The following is a 14,107-nucleotide window of genomic DNA, read 5'->3' as shown; positions in this document are numbered from 1 at the left end:
CTTTTCCTCCTCTCAGATGACTATAGTTTGTTTCAAGTTGACATCAATCTAGCCAGGGCAACTCATGTTCCTGAAACAAGTGACATTAGAGAGAATGCTATTAAAGGCAGAGGCAGAGTGACACACCACTTCCATAAGATGAGAAATACCAGCCAGGAGGTGATGGTGCACACCTTTAATCTCAGCATTCGGAAGGCAGAGGCAGGTGGATCTCTGTGAGTTCGAGGCCAGCCTGGTCTACAAGAGTTAGTTTCAGGAGAGCTAGGACTATATAGAGAAACCCTGTCTCAAAAAAAAAACTCAAGAGATGATAGATATAGATAGATAGATAGATAGATAGACAGACAGACAGACAGACAGACAGACAGACAGACAGATAGATAGATAGGGAGAGAACCAGGAGCCATTGTCACTGGAGAAGGCAGAGGGTGGGCCTCTTGCTAAAAGCCTCCAAAAGGATCATGGCTGTGCTGCTATGTTGGTTTCAGACTCTTGAAGCCCAGAACTGTGAGATGGTAGCTTTGATTCGTGTCAAATCACGGGGGATTTGCTACATCAGGCTATGATAGTTAGATTGTCAACCTGATGGTTAGTAACTTTCTAACTCCTGTGACCAAATATCTGACAAGAATAAATATGAGAGAGGAAGGGTTTATTTTTATGATTTATTTATTCTTTTAAATTTCATTTTACCCTCCAACCATTGTTCTCCCTCCTGCCTCTTTTCCTGCCATCCTTCCCCTCTCCCCCCCTTCAGCCCATCCTCAGTTCACTCCTCCTCCCATGAAGAGTCAACACAATTTGGCACAATAGGTTGGGACTGGACCGAGCCCCTCTCCCATGCATCAAGGCTGAGCATGGCATCCCACCATAGGGAATGTGCTCTGACAAGCTAGCTCATGTACCAGGCTTGTATCCTGGTCCTACCACCAGGGGCCCCTCAGATAGTCCAAGCTTCACAACTGTCTCCCACAAATGGAGGGCCTAGTTGGGTTCCCTGGAGTCCCCACATCTGTTGGCCTAGAAGTTATAAGTTTCCACGAGCTTGGTTCAGCTGTCTCTGTAGCTTTCTCCATTATGATCTTGACCTCCCTTGGCTCATGTATTCCCTCCTCCATGTCTTTGAGTGGATTCCCAGAGCTCAGTCTGGTTCTTGGTTGTGCACCTCTGCATCTGGTTCCATCAGTTACTGGATGAAGGCTCTATGATGCTAGTTGGGGTATTCACCAATCTGATTACAGAGGTGGGCCAGTTTGGGCATCAGAGAGAGGGTTTCTTTCTGCTCGCTCTTCCAGGGGATCATTTCATAATGGTGAGCAATAGGAGGGGAAGACACTGTGGCAGGACCAGGAGATCAACTGATCACTGTCTGCAGTCAGTAAATAGCAAACTGGAAGTGGGCTTGCCCTGTAAAACCTCAATGCCTGCTGGACTCCCTCCACATATTAAAGATTCTATACCCCTCCCAACCAGCCCTACAGGGGATCAATGTTCAAGCATGTGACTGAGGAAGGGGACATCTCACATCAAACCACAGGGAGGTCTGGAAACTCCAAGGAGACACACTGTTGGGTACTGAGGATGTTTCTAGAAAATATTAACTGGGGAAGGAAAACCAGCTTCAGAATGGTGGCATTTGTTGGCATGACTAATCAGCAAACTAGTGGCAGATTGGCTACAATGGCCCCCTTCCATCATGGAGCAAGCAGCACTTTGTACTTACAGGAATATGCACTTATTCTTGTAGCTCAAACTACCATCCACGGGCTTACACAGTGCGTTGTCTTATCAGCCACTGCGGTGTTCTACACAACATTCCTTCTGATCAAAGAACCCGCTTCACAGGCAAGTGAGTGTGACAGTGGCAGTCGGTTTCAAGTCCATGCAATTCGCTGGTCATACTCTGGCCCCCACTATTCTGAGGCATATGGCTTGATAGAATACTGGAACTACCTTTTAAAGACACAGTCTCAGCATCTTGGTGGCAGTGGCCTAGAGGGCTGGGGCATGTTTTCCAGAAGGCTGTGTATACTCTGAATCTGGGTCTAATACATGGTACTGCTTTCCCATAGCCAGGCATTTTGTAACTTTTCCTATGAATATGTAAGCAAGTGTCTACTCACTAGGATTAGGCACCAATTTCACTGAGGCCATCTTAGAGAGCCAGTGCATTTATTCGGGTTACTAACAAGAGCATGGGTGAGGGGTTACTTGGAAGCATGATGAGTCAAAGGCGATGGAGGTGGGAAGAACAGTCTAGCGTCCAAGAGATCCATGGGGTGGGGCATCTCTCAGTGAATCAGAGGTCAGATCTGAGAGGCATAAAAAGGAGAAGCAAAGGGTCTTGTGTGAGATTTAGTTTCCAGACAGGGAAGGCACAGGGCTGCAGGCTGAGGCTTGATGGAGAGCAGTGCAGTCAGCATTGTGCTCTGAGGATATGGGAAGACAGGATCATCCGTTTTGGTATGATGTAGAGGTAAGAGCTAGTGGCCAGTTCTTCGCTTCTCTGATCATCAGCTTGAAGCTTGAACCGAAATATCTGTCTTTGGGTTTTTAAAAAATTATTCGTGTTATATTCATATAGCAGATATATACATTGCAATTCTTAACAGTAGCACACTTACAGTTATGAAGTAGCGATGAAACAGTTTTATGATCGAGGTCACCACAACGCAAGGAACTGTCTTAAAGAGTCACAGATTAGGAAGGTGGAGAACCATTGGTGTAGAGGATATTGCTCCAACTTACAGATCTGGGAAGGAGTGGCCTTGGAGCCGTTGGAACATAGTTTAATAGGAGACTACCCATTAAAGACCTGACACTGACTATGATGTACTATATAATATTGGACAACTTCCCTCCCCTTACCTCAGTTTCCCTATTTGTACAATAGAAAGGTTGATCTCCAGGGATGCTGAGAATAAATGTCGTTAACAGGCAGGAAAGTGCTTTAGATAGAAAGTGCTATAAAATCAATTCAAGGTGCTATTATTTTAAGGTGCAAGATAAGAACTTATAAAATCAGGCATAAAAATGTCCTCTTGGATATATTTTCATTCTGTAGAAAATTAATGACACATCTTGGACTTGGATTTTCCGTAGAGTTAGTCCCAGGTTGCTGGCAGTGTGAGATCCCTTAGAGATATGTATTTCTACCCATCCTGCTGGGCTGTCTGTGGTCCAGAGGGAGAAAGGACTCGTTCAGTTACAAAGCAAATTAGGCTGGGTAGACCTTGTGCTTTTTTTCCCGTTTTAGTCTTCTACTCATGGGGATGGTAGGACAGATGGCTGTCATTTGTGAGACATCTCTGAGCAATACCTGGGGCTTGTGACTTGCCTCAGCCTGCGGGGCATAGCCCTGTGCCTCTTAAGCCTCAGAGGGAATCCCCCTTCACAACTGGCCTTAGCTCTTCAGCGCTGCGGACTGGCTCAAACTGGAAACTGTGGCTGGTCTCTTCCACACAGTGGGATGGTTCCTGTACAGTGTGGCTTGGTTTGCTTTGAGTGCAGAGGTAATTGCAATATATTGAGGTTTGGTATTGTAATAAAAATAGGGGCCATTACAGCTACCATTTATGTCATTAGTATTTAGTGGCGGTGTGCTGCAGCTTTTTTACTGCTCATAAAACTGTCGTTGCTTGCAGATATGTCACGGTGCTGATATAAATTTAAAGGGTTGGAAATCCATAAGTCATAAAAACTAGATAGTAAATAGCAGCAGAACAGGATGGACAAGAACTGTTGCATTAGGCATGCAAATGCTTATGGATTTGCATGTCTAGTGCTCTATTCGCATAATGAGAAGCACATTTACATTACAGATGGACTTGATTAACTAGGACCTTGTAAATAAAGTCCATCCAGCCTAAATAGAGGGTGTCTGGGTTGCGGAGAAGGGATTGTTGCAAAACCCAAAGGGCAAGTAGAGTCATTTCTTGTTTAGCCCCTCCCCCCCCGGAGGGTATTGATTTAGTAGAAAAATCTTCAGAATCGTCCAGACGGGAATGGATTTGGATGGGAATGGATTTGGTGTAACAGTAATGGCTGCCATGCACCAAGTGCTTCCTGTAAGGCAGCCACTATTTAAACATTTACACACATTAGCTCACTTACGCGTTGCACACCTTTGTTACTGTTCTTCTACAGATGGGAAGCTGAAATACAGAGATAACAAGGGGACTTATCGAAGTCCAACCATTAAAGAGTGAGAGGGCCTCATGTGACGGCGTGATCTCGTTCCATGACTGGCAATGCTTGGCCCACGTGTGTGGAGCTAATCCTTATTAAGCATATCCCATGTGCCAGACAAAGAATGTAGACAGGTAAAGAGGTAAGCAAGTGCTTTCTTCTTTAAAAGCCTAGGTTAGAGATTAAGAAGGCAAACATTCCTACACTGTATGCAGAAAGACAATCCTGCAGAAAGGTGGTCAAAGACGGCGACTTGGAGGAGGGGCCCTTAAACAGAGACTCAGGCTATGTAAGAGCCAGGCTGAGAGCACTTGTTTAGGGAACATTGAGCACAAAGCCATGGAATGGGGGCACCCCGCCAAAGGAAGATGCTGTCTTTCCACATGGGAGCACTGGGCACACAGGAATGGGGTCAGAGGGGAGGGGGAGGGGGAGGGGACTGTTCCTGAGGATCTCAGCACATGGGAAGACTGGAGAGGCCAACCTGTCATCTGGTTCTTCAGCCCTCTTCAAACAGATCAGGCAGCAGGATTAGCATCTCAAATGTCAGCTCCTTGTTACACACGCCTGGGCCAGTTCCTGTTCCCAGGCCCAGTGTGGCTTCTTCAGTCATGCCACAGACTTTTGAATTTCCCAGGCTGTTGCAACTGCAACAGTGCAGGAGTCCAGCGTTCTCCTGCTGGGTTGCTGGCTTTCCACCTGAGGGCAGAAGGAAAGTATATGTTTGCTAGCGGTGCCCGGCTGAATGAGAAGTCCACAGAGTACCCAGTGTCCCAGAGTGCACACATCAATGTGTATCTGTTACATGGGTTCTTCTTTTGGTAACAGCACTTAACAGTAAACATACTACTTACCTCAGGTGTGCGTACTACACGTGTGTGCGCGCATTCATGTTTGTGTGTATGTATTTGGAAGCCATAGGTTGATGACTGGTGTCTTCCTCTATTGCTCTCCTCTTCATTTTTTGAGACCCTGTCTCTTTTCCAATATGTATCTCATTATTTGTTAGGCTGACCAGCCAACCAACTCCAGAGACCCACCTGTCTCCACCTGCCCCTCAGTGTTGGGGTTACAGATGTGCGTTGTTGCTCCCAGCTTTTTCCATGGGCTCTAAACATGGGCTCTTGTACTTGTGCAGCAAGCTCTTTACCTACTGAATCATCTCCCCACCCCTTGAGGCACATAAGCCTTGTGTGTCCTTTGTATGGTGGCAGACAAAATGTGGGAGACACGGGGGACTTCCTCATGGCTAGCATTCTTGGCATCACTCTAGGGAGCCCAGGTGGGCACAGTTCCCATGGCAGGCTTGCTTTCCTTCTCCGACATTCCAGATAGCGTGCAGCACCTGAAGCACACCAGGGAGCCCGGCATCCCTCTCAGCTTCTCCACTGCTTGGAAGCTGCTCCTTCCTTGACAGTGGCTCTGGGAGCATCACTGAACAGCTGGAAGTTGTCATGCAGTCTGTAGCAAGGTGCCACATGAGAACATTGGCCCTGGGGCTGATGTGAGAGGTGGCATGAAGGCATATGGGAACAAGGAGCCATGGACCTCTCAAAATCAGCAGATAGAGAGAAATACAGTAGCAAGTTCACAGGTAGAACTTTCTTGCACATAAGACAGAAGGCCTAATCCTTGCCCCTGGAGAACTATATTCACAGTCTGTCTGAGGTCCCTATGGTACCGCTCGAGTGTGCAGTTAGGATGAACTTTGCTGTACACTTGACCAGCCTTGATCTGCCAAGAATTCTTCTCAAATTCCTTTTTACAGAGGCAGGAAAGCTGGGTTTGAGAACAAGGGCTGTAAGAAGCAGAGAGAGTTCCTGCACAGCTGTCTGTGGGTAGCAGAGCCCCCAGATGCCAGGTTGCTTCCATGGGGTCTCTGATGGGTGAACCTTCTTAGAAGCCACAGAACACTGTTCCCTTGGTGGCCATTGACAATGCTTCTAGGGTTGACTTGGAAACTTGTTACGAGAATCTTTTTCTTTTGCTAGCCGCTTTGGTTATCCCCCGCCAGTCGCCTGGGCTCTGCCGCGCCAGCCTGGTTCTAGATCCGCATGAGTCCCAAATAAACACACAGGAGGCTATATTAATTATGAAGCTGTTGGCCTTGTTTGTCTCTTACTGGCTAGCTCTGCTTTAAGTAATTACCCCATAATTGTTAATCTAAGTATGTCTCTTACCGGAGAATAGTTCCAGGCTTCCTACCCCTAATGGCGTTACATGTTGACTCTCTTGTGTTTCTCCTACCCAGAATCCTCCTGGATTCCTAGCCCCACCTATCTAGATTCCTATTGGCCAGCAGTACTTTATTGACAAATGCACAGACAAATAACAGGACTTCCCCAACAGAAACTAAATTTGAGTCTGGAGATGGCTTCCTGGATTCTCCAGTTCTTAAAGATGCCTAACATGTGCTCTAGTTCATGGATGTATAGTTCATAAAGAGGTAAGAGCACAGCCATCAGGAGTTTGCTACAGGTTAAAAGCTGATGCTATAGTCTCTTCCTTGGACTTTCAGAGCTTCGAAGATGACAATTTCCCTACATGTGGTGGCAGCTTAGGTACAGCTGGGCTATAATCTGTTATGTTACCCCAGGGCATTTCCCCAGACATTTGCCATGGCCTGATAGTTTGGGCGATGATAGAATCTTTAGGGAGGCATGGGAAATGTTGAGGGGCACTATAGATGGAGGAAGTGGGGTCCAGCCTTTCTTTCTCTGTAGCTCCCTGTCTCCACTAACTCTAAGCAGGAACATGGAGTGAAGGGGAGATCACTGCCACAGTAAGTCCCCCTTGAGCTATGTCTCACATATGTGAACTCATGGTTCTCACCATAGACCCAGGGGATCATCAGCACCAATTTCTAGATGAAATATTGAAGATGGCAACTTGCCAGGATTGGCTTCAAATGCTAGGCTGTTACACACCAAGTTTTGGGATGAGACCCCCTAGCCTAGAGAGTTCTTGTCCTCCATGACCAGAGATAAATCTTGGCCAGAAGGATAGCCTAGGGAAAGCTATCCCAGGGAAGACTAGTCAGGAAAGGCTAGCCCAGGGAAGGCTAGCTCAGGGAAGGCTAGCTCAGGGAAGGCTAGCTCAGGGAGGGCTAGCTCAGGGAAGGCTAACCCAGGGAAGTCTAGCTCAGGGAGGGCTAGCCCAGGGAAGCTTTGGGCTCCATTTTTCTTCCCCTACATTCTCTTTCTTCTCTTCACTACAAAAGTGCCAACAGCTCACCTGTCAACATCCAGAGCATCCTGAATGGACCACTGCTGTGGTTAGAACTTCCCCAGAACTATACCATCCTCAGTTTAGCGTCGGAATCGCCTGTGGTATAGACATGCTCTCTGCTTTCTATACTGTTTCCATATTGAGCAAGCTTATCAGTGCTGACTGAGTGTATCTACTAATGAACTTGAGTGCTGTACTTCCCTAAGGCAGAGTACAGGGGCCCGAAACCTCTCTTGAGACACAGAAGAAACGACTGTCTCACATCACACAGCTACCAAGATGATATATTCTGCCAACTTCTGCTTTTATAGTTAAAAGATTTTTTCTTTTAGCGGTGCTGGGTATTGAACTCAGGACTTCATATTTCTAATATAAGATGGATGAGTGGCCCAGGCATTGGGAGGGGGAGTGATAGAGATGGTTTGGCTTTTCTTTGGGTCTGTGTCTGAGAGCAGAGGTAACTTTCTTGGTGTTGGAAAAGGAGTTGTCCAAAATGAGTTCAACATGGCTACTGGCTTCCTCTCTCTTGGAGATTTTCTGGTTTTGTATTTTGAATATAACTTTACTGTAAAAAACTCACAAATAAAACATCACACAACTAAACCATGGTAGCCACTCAGACAGCTGCCACGTCCCAAACTCTGCACATCTCATCTATGAGTCATTTATGCAGCTCTGAAGCTGCGGAGCTTCAGTTAGAGTTTTACATGCTCACTATCAATTACATTTTTTTTTTACGAGACAGGGTTTCTCTGTATTGTTTCGGAGGCTGTCGGTCCAGCTCGGCCTCGAACTCACAGAGATCCGCCTGCCTCTGCCTCCTGAGTGCTGGGATTAAAGGCGTGCGCCACCACTGCCTGGCTATCAACTACATTTTAATGCACTTATCTACCACAGAAAAGAAAGAAACTACGGCAGAGTAGAATCTAGAGAAAATTAACTTTACATCTTTTCATGACCCGATTCATTTTGCCTGCATTCTGAATGTCCTTCCTCATCTCCTAATGCTACCCTTTCTTGTTCTCCTTTCTAAATGTTATACTTACAGTTATTTACATATAAACACATATGCAATATAGGCTAGGAACCACATATGAGGAAGAATATATGGGTTCTCTCTCTCTCTCTGATCTTACTTAATACTACACATTCTAAGCCCACCCATTTTCTAAAACTATTGTGCCTTCAGTTTTCTTTAGGGTTGAATAATATTCCATTTGATATATTTGCCAGACCTTCATTATCTATTCATATGTTGATGGATATCTATGTTTGTCCATTTTCTTTTAATAATAAATGGATCAACAATAAACATGGATGTACAAATACAGTAAGATACAGAGTTCTCTGGGTATTTACATAGGAGTAGGGTAGCTGTATCACATGGTAGTTGTTTTAAATTTCTTAAAGAGAGATTTTTCAGAGTATATAAAAAGCCCACAATATGAGATGCAACCTCTTGCACAAATCTAAGAGAACCTGGAGGTTTCAGTAACCCAAGAAACAATATTCTTTCAAAGGTAAGATACAGAAAAAGAAGAGAAGGGATAACTTGATTGTAGCATTTGGGCTAAATATCTGGTATCATTCCTTGAATAAACAACTGTGTGTGGAAGGCAAGATATAGAAAAGACGACAAACAGGTAAGAGTTAGTAACTATCCGTGGGCTGAGCTCTCCACATACCCCACTTGCTCCCAAGAGCCCCACAGTGGCAGTCCTCAACAAATTTAGGCAAACATGTATTTGGAGGTACCTGGCTAGGGATAGCCTTGATTCATTTCATTGTTGGAGCTCCTTTAAATACATGGTTGAATTAACAACCAGCCACAGACCTAATCTCAGGGAGGGGACACTGGGGGCATCTTGCAACACTGCCTTTCCTGATGAGGTCTCTGAATTCCTACCAGGCTTTAAGGGGCTCAAGGACACCAGATGGCTCACTGCACAATCATTCTCAATGTTTTCTCATCTTCAAGAAACTCATGAGCTGCTTAAAATGAATTTTCAAATGTGTGGTTAGACTGGATTTACATCTGAGTCGCTGCATAGTAAATGCTGATTATTAAAAGCATTTGCATGGTGCTTTACAGCAATAGATTATGTATCTGTTACCTAAGTCTCAGTGAAGGCTTTATTAATTCATTATTATTTTATCAACATACAATAAACTGTTCTATTAAATCTAAATTAGACAGATATTTGGGGAGGGATCATCTAAAAGGACCTCAGCCGAGACTATCCCCAGGGAAGGACTTAATGAAGTTTCAAACAGTTAATAACCCTTAGTTCATAAATAAACCATGGGTATTTAAAGACCTGCAAAATACTAAAATAAGACATTGGGAGTCTGCAAAGAAGGTATGCAAAAACACTCTTGGAATCCCCCTCCCAGAGCTCCCCATATGCCCCCCACCCCCGACATCTATAGACAATATTTATGGGCTCTCTGGGAATATATGGTTTCCTCCAGATGAACTGACCTGATCACAGATTCCCTGAGAAACGGGCAGAGAAGCAGCCTGGAAACTACCTTCTTGTGTCAGATAATCCAGTTTTGACTTACGGGTGTCCTGGTGTGAGATGAGCCCAGAGGAGTGAGAGTCTGCTGTGATGCGGGTCCTGTAGGTAAGGTTCATTTCTGATGACTCATCCTGCTAGTTTGACTGACTTGACAGATGCCTGGGAGATTAGGGGAGCACACCCCTGAGTGTGTCTGTGAGGCTGTTTCCATGCTGGACAGTATCTGAGGGGAAGGACAGCACCATCCAAAAGGCTGGAGTCTGGGGCAGAGTGAAAATGGAGGACAAGGCCAGGCAGTAGAGCCGACCTTTCTAGGCAGAGCCTATGGCTGCTTCTGCGGCCTGTGGACATCAGATGCCAGCTGCCAGCTGTGGACTCGGTGCCAGCAGCCATCCAGGGAGCTTCTAGGCCTTTAGCTTTAGATTAGAGTGCATCCTTGGCCCCGTTTTTCCGAGCTCCCCAGATTCTTGGATTGAGTGGTTACCACAAACACACTCTCTCTCTTGATTTTGGGTAGTCATTATTGGACTACCCAGACTCCGATTATCTCCATTAGTCGAAAAGAAATCCCTTTTATAATTATGTATACATATGTGTTCACACACAACACACATACAACATACATGGCTACATCATATGCAGGGTCCAGTGCCCAATGAAAGCAGAGCCCTTCTAAGTACCAAAGTGCACTGGGATTGCATAGGTGGAAGCTTGAGACAGACAGGCCCTGGGGTTGGGAAGTGCTATTTCTCCATCTGAAGATGAAGATGGAGTAAGGTATTCCAGAGGAACAATTGCAGAGAGAAGAGCAAGGCAGTGGTGATAAGTCTGAAAAGGTCATGGAGCCAGGCTAAGAGGACAAGGATGATCAGGGCAGAGGGTGATGACCTACAGTCTCAGGCCCATTGGCGGTCCAAGGCCAAGGGACAATGCCACTGGGTAGGCTTTGGCCATGGCTGTGATCTGTGCCACCAAAGTTGCTCAGTTTGGGGCTTGACTGGAGATACCACTGGCTTTTCTTTCTTTTTTTTAGCTTGAAACATGGGTCCGTGGATGACAACTAACTAACTTAAAGGGATTTGAAACTTTCTTAATTTGGCATTCTGTGAAAGTAGAGTCAGAGGCACAGAGCTGGATGAAAATGATTTAATTATGGGTTGTGGTGATATTTTGTTTGTGCTCTAACAAATAAAGCTTGCCTGAAGATCAGAGGATGGAGCTAGCCACTAGATGACCGTAGAGTCAGGCAGTGGTGACACACACCTTCCATCTCAGCACTTGGGAGGTGGAGACAGGAAGTGATATGACTGGGCAGAGAAAGGAATATAAGGTGGGTGTAGACAGCCTTTTGGTTTGAGAATTTCCTACGGGTGAGAACTTTAGTGATTAGCTGCTTTACTTTTATGATCTTTCAACCCCTAACACCTGACTCTGGGTTTTTATTATTAAGACCAATTAGATTCGTACTACAATGGGTGACCACATATGTAGAGTGAGGAAGCAAAAAGAGTGAGAGAAAGAAAAAAGTCAGCCAAACAAACAAGAGAGTTCTCTGGGGTTCCTCTGAGGAACTCGTAAACTGCATCACGGAGCTGTTGCCTCAGGGAGCTGGGGACTACAGCATCATCCCGCCAGATGGTAGGAGAGCACCCTTTGTGAGTGTTGTTGGGGTACACTTTGGGGTGTGTCAGCTAGTGTTTGAAGGGCAGTGTGCATCTGATAGCATGTTTGGACAGACAAGTTGAGGATTTGCTGAAACACCCGTGAAGTAGGATGCTGGTTGGTGCTGAGGGGCCCTGCAGCAGCCTGAGAATTGAGTAGGCCCATGGTATAGGATACTGAACACTCAAGGGTATTTGTAATGGTCAGACAGAAAACTTTGTAGGACTTTGTGTGGTCTGACCCTCACAGGGCTTCGTCTATAAGACGGTGGAGATGTTTGGGAGAGGTAGTGGTCTGTTTCCAGTACTGACGGGGTGAGGGAAAAGAATGTGTCCTAGATGGGGACAACCTAAAACATAAGCAGAGCAAAAGCTCACAGACTCTTGTCACTTCTCTTCCTGTCACATTCTTGGGATTTTACTCCTCCTTTCTTTCTGTGGGGACAACGTTTTATATTGACCCTTCAGTGGGAATGACAGCTCAGCCAATGAATCTTTGGCATCCTGGTGGAGGGAGGCACACAGTTCTGCCAAAAGATCTGCCTGAGGTCAGACCTGCAATGTCTTAAGCATGTGGGCTTTGGAGAGGGACAGCTCTGGCTTTGAGTCTGGGCTCTGCCATTTGTCAGTTGTGGTATCTTGGGTAGCTCAGCTAGACAAGGGGAGATGAGATGAGCAGTCCCTGACTATTGTTTCTGTTGCCGGCCCGGAATAAGCAGCCATGAAGCCTTCAGGCTGGAAAAGGAGGACGATAAAGAAAGGAATGAATTGTAGTATGTGCAACGAAGGGCCATGTGCGTGAGGCAAGAAGAAAACACGTGACTGGGGTAGCAAATCTCAGCTTCTGAACCCGGGGGATGGGAATAAAACCACTGTGGGAAGAGGGAGGTTGAGGGCAGAGCAGTCCAGGCAGGAGCATCATGGAGGAGCAATGAAAGAGCCGAGTGTCCATGGTGAGGGTGGGCGAGAGCACCGTGAGAAAAGAGTGCACCTGAGTAAGGTGTAGAGGGCAGTGGGACCCAACAACAGGGGAGGCTTCTGAGCTTACATAACACGTTGGGGAATCATCAAAGCATTTTGAAAGTAGAGAAGGTGATCAGATTTATTTATTTATTTTTATTAAGAAAGATCAAGCTTGACACTGTAAAGTGATTAATTTGGAAGATGGGTAAGAATAGCCATGAAGAGATTATGGCCCTGAAAGATTCTGTGGGAGCTGAGGGCGTAGTTTAGTGGTAGAGCACTTTGCCTAGCATAGGCAAAGCAGAGGACTCGCCCCCAGCAAGGGGGGAAAGATGGGGCCTCTGCCATATTTCAGGGGACTATGCTATAGCAGGGTTGGAGAGAGGTAGGTAGGCTTACTCTATATTTGGGAAGTAGAGTCATGTAGTCTAGCTACTCAATTGGACATAGAGGTGGAGAGAAAAGGAGCAGAGTGGCATCCCAGGTCTGTCTGCAGGGTCAGATGATAGTTCCCTGCCCTTATCTCTTCTGTCATCATGGGAGCTGGAAGATGAACCCCTTGGAGGTTTGTCCAAAAGCTGGCAAGGGGCCGTCCTCACGGATAGTTGCAGTTACAGTTTCTACTTAGTCCTAACACCAGGCCCATCTCCTCCAAAGTCCTCATTTCTGAGGAGTATGGTGCACTGGGTTGTGCTCAAGATGGACACGGTCCTTTGACACTGAGTTATTCTCAAGACAGAGGCCACCTTGACTCATCTTCTCTTCAGCGCATTGAGCAGGCCTCGGTGTCAGGAACTAAGAGCCTACCCCCCCCACAAAGCAACCACAACCCCATTTGGTGCTAGGATGACAAAAGACCTTGGTTGATAGGAAGGAGGCAATTGGAGAGGCCACATATACAGCTGTTTTCCAGGAAGGATTAAATGTATGTTGAAATATGAACCATTGGAGGCCTTTTAAAGACTGCCACCTGACATACAGAAATCACATTTCTCCTCCAGTAGAAAATGGTAGCAGGCATCAATTGTTAGGGGACACGGCATGAACGGCAGGTCTTGTACTGGGCCTTGCTCCATGCATACATTTCCATTGCCAATTGGAGCTCTGCACAGTGTCTGCAAATCAAATGTTCAAAACACACCCACACACACAACACACATACCACACACACCACACACACACCACACACACACCACATACACACACACACTCACACACCACACATACACAAACCATACACACCACACACATACACACACTACACATACATACACTATACACACCACACACATATACACACCATATACACAGTGTATACACACACCACACACATATACATACCACACATACACATACCCCCGACGACACATACATACATAGACCACACATACATATATCGTGCACACACACTGCATACATATACACACCACACACACAACACATACATACACCACATATATACATACAACACACATACACACCACTTGTTCATTATAGATAGGTTAGCGTTTCCTTGTGTCTTGTCTTTGAGAGAAGATTCAGAGT

At 45.9% G+C, this 14,107-nt stretch overlaps 1 long non-coding RNA gene across 1 annotated transcript; it reads right to left on the bottom strand.

Annotated features, from left to right (window-relative positions):
- Positions 1–4,478: 4,478 nt before the first annotated feature.
- Positions 4,479–6,411, bottom strand: LOC121135917. The gene is made up of 2 exons (XR_005873030.1): positions 6,369–6,411; positions 4,479–4,887 (listed from the first exon to the last, which is right to left on the bottom strand). It is a non-coding gene; the product is annotated as an uncharacterized LOC121135917 (long non-coding RNA).
- Positions 6,412–14,107: the final 7,696 nt, after the last annotated feature.

Source organism: Mesocricetus auratus, unplaced genomic scaffold, assembly GCF_017639785.1.
Source record: "Mesocricetus auratus isolate SY011 unplaced genomic scaffold, BCM_Maur_2.0 Super-Scaffold_100045, whole genome shotgun sequence".
Taxonomy (NCBI): Eukaryota; Metazoa; Chordata; class Mammalia; order Rodentia; family Cricetidae; genus Mesocricetus; species Mesocricetus auratus.
This window is presented reverse-complemented; position numbering and strand designations above follow the sequence as displayed.